This window comes from Tympanuchus pallidicinctus, unplaced genomic scaffold (genome assembly GCF_026119805.1).
Source record: "Tympanuchus pallidicinctus isolate F22 unplaced genomic scaffold, pur_lepc_1.0 scaffold48, whole genome shotgun sequence".
In the NCBI taxonomy this organism is placed as follows: Eukaryota; Metazoa; Chordata; class Aves; order Galliformes; family Phasianidae; genus Tympanuchus; species Tympanuchus pallidicinctus.
In genome coordinates, this window is record NW_026294767.1 from 66,403 (window position 1) to 72,337 (window position 5,935).

Consider the following 5,935-nt stretch of genomic DNA (forward strand, 5'->3'; position numbering starts at 1 on the left):
CAACCCAGAAGCCTGCAGTCAGCAGAGCTCAGCCCATGCCTACTCTCCCAGCTGCACCACAGCTCTGCCCAGACCCTTGGCAATGGGACGGGAGGGTTTAGGATCCTGCTGCCTCTGTGGGGTTTTTGCCCCTGGATGTGCTCAGTGCATATCCCACAGCTCTTCACCAGCATTGCCCACAGCTCCATCTCCTGTCAGCATCGCCCTGCTTGCTTGCAGGGCAGTGCATCCTGGGAATTTCCTTCCCCAGAATGCCTTCACCCCGACCCGCTGGTGCACACAACCATCACACCGACCCCCCCCCCCCCCTCCTGCTGCTGACCAGAGCGAGGATGAAAGCGGCTCTTTTTTTTTTCCCCTTCTTTCTTTCATTCGTTCATTCATTCATTCATTCTTTCTTTCTTTTTTTTTAATGGCGTTTCATTAGCCTCCAAATCAGACAGGCTCAACAATGGCGTTCTGTCAGCGATGGGCTTTCGTGCTGATTTCATCTCCTCTCTCATCCGTATGCAAACCAGGCTCCAGCAGGCTTTGGCCATGCCATGGAAACCGAGGTGCAGGCCCGGAATGGGGGTTCTCGGAGTGAGAAATCTCCTGTTCTCTTTTTCCCATTTGCATAATGCAACTTTTCTTCCTGCAGACACTGAGGCGCTTTTGTTTATAGAGAGCAGAGGGAAAGGGGGGTGCTGGGGCTGGGGGGGGGGGGGGCTGCAGGGAAGGGGAAGGCAGCGCTCAGCAAAGGAGAGCGTGGGGAGAAAAGCACGGGGAGACTGGGAGGGAATAAATATGAGGATGGGAAGTGAGGGCTGCGGTCAGGCTGCCCCCCCATGCCACAGGAACATGGGTGCTTCTTAAGCCAAAGTTGCCTGGGTGGGGGGTGTTGTGCTGAATTAAAGCCCCCCAGAGGGAGTGGGAGCGTTGGCCAAAGCCTGATGTGAAATGCTGTAAAGAGCTTCGCGCATTAAAACTCTAAGGCAGCGCTGGTGGAACCTGAAGAAGTGGAGGCACTGGTGGGGTACCTTCCCCAAAGGGAGAGTGGCCGAGTGAAATGGGGTTGAGGGGGGTGAAAGCATCCCGGGTTTACACACAGGCACAGGTGGAGATAGAGGTGGAGTCACACAGGACTCAACTTTTCTCCCTTGAAATGCAGCAAACTGCACAGGGATGCATCCTAAAGTCCCATCCCCGCCAACATTCCCACTCATGAGAGCAGCTCCTCTCCAGCCACACACTTCTCCCTCTGCAAATTGGCAGTCTGGACCTGTTGCAAATGGCTTTGAGATCTGATTGCAGAGCTGCTCTGATGGATCTCAGCGTCCCCAATGGCTGCAGATCCTTGTGAAGGAGCCCTGGCTGGTGCTTGTTTAATAATAACTACAATAACAGCGGTTGAAATGTGTGAATCGGCGGCAGATAACAGACGTGAAATCTGCAGCTAAAAGTATTTTAGGATCTGTAAAAATCCCCGCGAATGATTTCTGAGCGAGGTACAGATGGTAAAAGCAAGGATCGTATTTTAGGGATATTTTAGGGTTTAGCCTCAAAGTGGAGTCGCTCTGTTTTTAAGGCAGTTTGGTGCAAGATGCTGAGACGGAGTTCAGCCAGTTGGGTGCAAGTGGGAGCAATTCTGCTGGTGCTGGAGAAATGAGGCTGATGGTCTGAGGATGGGCATGGGACACTCCACCAGATCCAGCATAGCTGCCAGCAGGAGCCACGGTGACGTGGGTAACAGATTTAACCTGGAATTGATTCGAGCCCCACCAGGGCAATTTGTGTGTTAGGTACAAACTACTTCATCCCCCTTCAAAGATCAGCTGAGATTCATCTTAGCTGATCTATCTAATGCCAAATATTCAATGTCTTGCTGTGGGCAGGAGAGCACGAGGGTGCATCTGCCATTTCTCACCTCTTTCCCAGGAGCTCCTGAAATGGGCTCACTCCATCCCCATTCGGCTCAGTGCAGTCGTCTGACCCCCAGGCTGCAGGAACTGCTTTGGGGCTCCATTTATGCTTGCTATTCAGCTCTGACAAGCAGTTTTTGCTTGCATGCAAGACCAGCAAAGAGTTGTGGCCATTCTCTTCCTGCATTGCAAGGAAATCAACTGCACAGCCAGGATGCAAACAGCCTGGGGAAGAAGCAGAGCAACCCAAGCCCAAGGAGAACGCATCCCAGATGATCCTCATGTGTTGGTTGTGGGGTGAGGACGTTGTCTGAGTGCATTGGGGCGGTGACATGGGGGAAAGCAATGTGGTGTCGTTATTTCATTGTGCATGGGAGTAGGATGAGCCATTCTGCATGGGGTCTGTGCCTGCTGGGATGCTTTGGACTCTGCTGGAGCACAGAGAGGGCTCCCAGCTTCGCTTCCATCCCCAGTCCACTGGTCATGCCAATTTGTCACCAAGCTGGGATTTCAATTAAGCCCCCAAAGGAGAGGTCAGGGGTTATGCAAACACAGAAGCAGAGGCCACTCGCCTGGAGGGCTTCCCTGGGGCTGCTCCTGCCGGCCCCTCTCTTTACACAGCCCAGATTGACCCGGGCTGAGTGCCGGCTTTGTTCCCCACGCTCCATTCAAGAGCCCGTTTGTCAATAAAATTGACCTCTGGGCTCCTGGTGATGCTGCCTCCTCCTCTTCCTCCCTATCCCTGCAGCTCAGCCAGAGTGGATCTGAGAGTGCCCTCCATGGTCCTTACGCCCTAGATGTGCCCTGCATGTGCCAGGAGCAGGGAGCAGAAAGCAGAACTGCTGGGTGCTGCAATGACCCCAGTTCTTTGCACTGCTCTCTGCCCTTGGGTCTCTTGCATTTGACCACTTGGCGCCCTTGAAAGCATCACCAGCATCATTCATCCTCCCTGGTTCTCCTTTCACAACCATTCCCTGCTGTTCCCACGAGCATCCCATGATGGTTTGCTGCTCCTCGCTGCCCGCAAGGACTCAAAGGTATTTTGCTCCAGGTCCCATCTCTCTCCACATGTCCCCTCCACGGACACACCTAACCCCAGCACCCTTCTGCTTTGTGGTGCACCCCCATGGGTTTGGACCATAGAATGATGGCTGCATATTTTGCCAGGCAACATTGTGAAAGGAGCAATGCTTGAATCTGTGAGCAGATTCAGCCATGAGATAAATTTGTGTTGCAGCGCAAGTGGCAATTAGAGCCCCTCAGTGACTGTCCCTTACATAACACCTTTGTTCCCAGCCCTTCACTTTACATTCAGTTTGTAAATAAACTTGACTCCCAGTTTTGCTGGGGCCTCGATTCCCTCTTGATTTTATTTTATTCTTCATTGAAGCTGGCAAAGAACGAGCTGATTGTTTGCTTGTACTGCCCAGGCACCCCGGAGTGGGCACTTCAGCCACCCACGTGCTGGGTGCCAACGATTTTAATTGCTGTGCCCCCAGTTCCAGTGCCCAGAAAGGCTCATTATGCTGCAAGCAATGATTAGTGTCCTGCAAACGGAGCTTTGTGATTGCAAGGGTCAAAGTCGAGGATGCTTATGGAGGGGAGCAGCTTGGCAGCAAGGCTGGGTTCTGCCCCACAAGTTTGGGGTCAGGGAGGGGATGTGGAAGACTCAGGCTCACATTCAATTGATTCACATCCGCGTTCACATCCATTCTGTGTCCAGCCAATGGATCTGGAAGGAGTCAGGATTTGGATTTAGGTTATGTTAAGTCCTTTCCAACCCAGGCCATTCTGATTCTATGATTTGCACCCATGGGCAGCACCAGGATGCTCCAGGGCACAGCGCCTTGGTGGCTCAGAGCTCTCCCACCTGGGAAATGGCAGACATGGAGCACCTGTGCTGCCGGATGTTCCTATGGCACAGTGATGCCACGTGGCCATCAGAGCTGTCAGGCTCTGCTCTTTGTTTGGAGCAGGGATGCCTGGGCCCCTATGCCTCTCCGAGCCTCCCTGCTCCCATCTGGTGCCCATTATCAGACGTGTGCACCAGCCCTGTCTGACAAGGAGCTTTACAGGTGTCGCTCAGATAACAATTCACACTCTAACGAAGGTGGGAAAGATGATTAGCTGGCTTTCTATCAAGCAGAACACAGCATCAGCTGCTCCTTAGGGGGAGGCAGTAAGGGCCACGGATGTGTAAGGACACATACACCAGCAACATCGCAAGCCTGGGCTTTGTCCTGCTGCTAATTCCAGTGCACTTGCAGGCACCTCTTTGTGTGCCTTAGTTTCCCCAGCTGTAGGAGAGCTGTGGTTATTGCTTTTCCTCAAGCAACACCCTCCAAGCAGCTGATTGAGCTCAGGAGAAAGAAAGAGGAGGTGATGGAGGCAGGGCCCTCAGCAGCTGAGCTGCCAATGTAGAGGGCAAGGTGCTGGCAGAGCCAGGGCTCCCAGGGGACAGAGCTGGGAGTCGGGGTGCAAATGGGAGCTAAATGGCGAATGATAAATTGGCTTTTCTGTATGGACGCTTTGGCTTCCCCTGTATGGAGTGCATCTTCTACAGATGGGTTGCGAGGGGTCACAGGGGTGGGAAACTGAGGCGCGAGGCGCTTCGGACCCTGCTGCTGTGCTCAGGGCCTGCAAAACATCAAGGCACGAAGCCGAGCCTGCGTCCCACCGGGTGCCACCATCACAGCGCCCATCTGCACCCCGGTGCCGTGGCAGAGCCAGCCCAGCCTCTCGCTCCAGGATTATCCGCTCAGCCGCGCCATCTGTTCACCAAACTGCCATCATTATGTTCAACTTGGGAAGAAAACGGCCCCTACAGAGAAGCAATTTGTTCGCTGACGAAACCTTTCAGGCTCGTCGCCGTCCCCACCGACCCTCGCCGCTGCCGCGGTGAGGGCCGGCTCTGCGCTCGCCTCGCTTAAACAGTCTGCGGGGAGAGAGGTGTGTGAGCCAGGCACTGGGAGGGTGCAGGGCTCCCTAATCCGATTATAGGGCATAAGAGCCTTCAGAGGGCCGAGGAGGAAGAGGAGGGAGTTGCACTCCACGCCCAACCCCAGCCCCGGGGGTCTTGCAATGATCTCACTGGAGGGGCTTTTCTTTCCCTCGCAGTGGGGTTGCTTTTTTGGGAGGAGATCAAAAGGGAAAAGGGCTGCCTGGGAAAGGGAGTGAGGAGGGGAGGGGGGTGAAAGAGTGGAGTTAGGGGCTGCAGGCTGGAGCCCAGCCCCAGTGCTCTTCTGCCTCCCATGGGTCGTGAGAAGCATCTTCTCCATGGAACAGAGCCTGGAGTGAGGTTAGGATGGACCAGGAGTAAAATCCCCAGGGCCTGCAGTGAGGATGGAGCCTCATGTCGTGATGCTGGGCTCCCTTTTTTTTTTTTTTTTTGTGGAAATGCAGTGGAATCAAAGCACTCAGCACGCACCTCGATTTCATTGGGTTCTTAGTAATGAGCAAGTGGGGATCCCTGGGAACGTTACAGCATTGGTTTGATGTGTATCAAAGGCAAATGTTTTCAACTCCTGATGTGGAGCAGTGCGCCAGCCTCCAAATTTTTCTTCATCATTTCTAAAAGGAATTAAAGAGCCCCATCTAAAAGCCAACATTTTTGGTCAGCCTGGAAGCAAATAGTTGGTTTATTGTTGTCTTCTGGTTTTGTTTTGTTTTTTTGCCCCCTCCCCCCCAATCTCATTTCAGATCTCAGTGTATTTTCAGTGTGGTGCCAACCAGGATCATGGGGTATCCCTCTCTCAAGGGAACTGAGTGACACTTGGCTGCTTTGGAGGAAGGATCCTCCTGGTGCAAGGAGCTGGATGGGAGAAGGGAGGCCACCTGCATGTAGGGGACCAGGCCAGGCCCCGGGCTGTGGCACCCTCTGGTGGCTGAGGTAATGGAGGGGTTAGAGCTAAGCATGAAATCCGTGGCTCAAATGAGGAACCTGTGACTCCCCAGCACTGCTGTGAAGGGTGAGGGGATCCTGGGGGCTTTGCTTTCTTCCCTGGCAAACCATGTGTGAATTCACGGCCAAATCC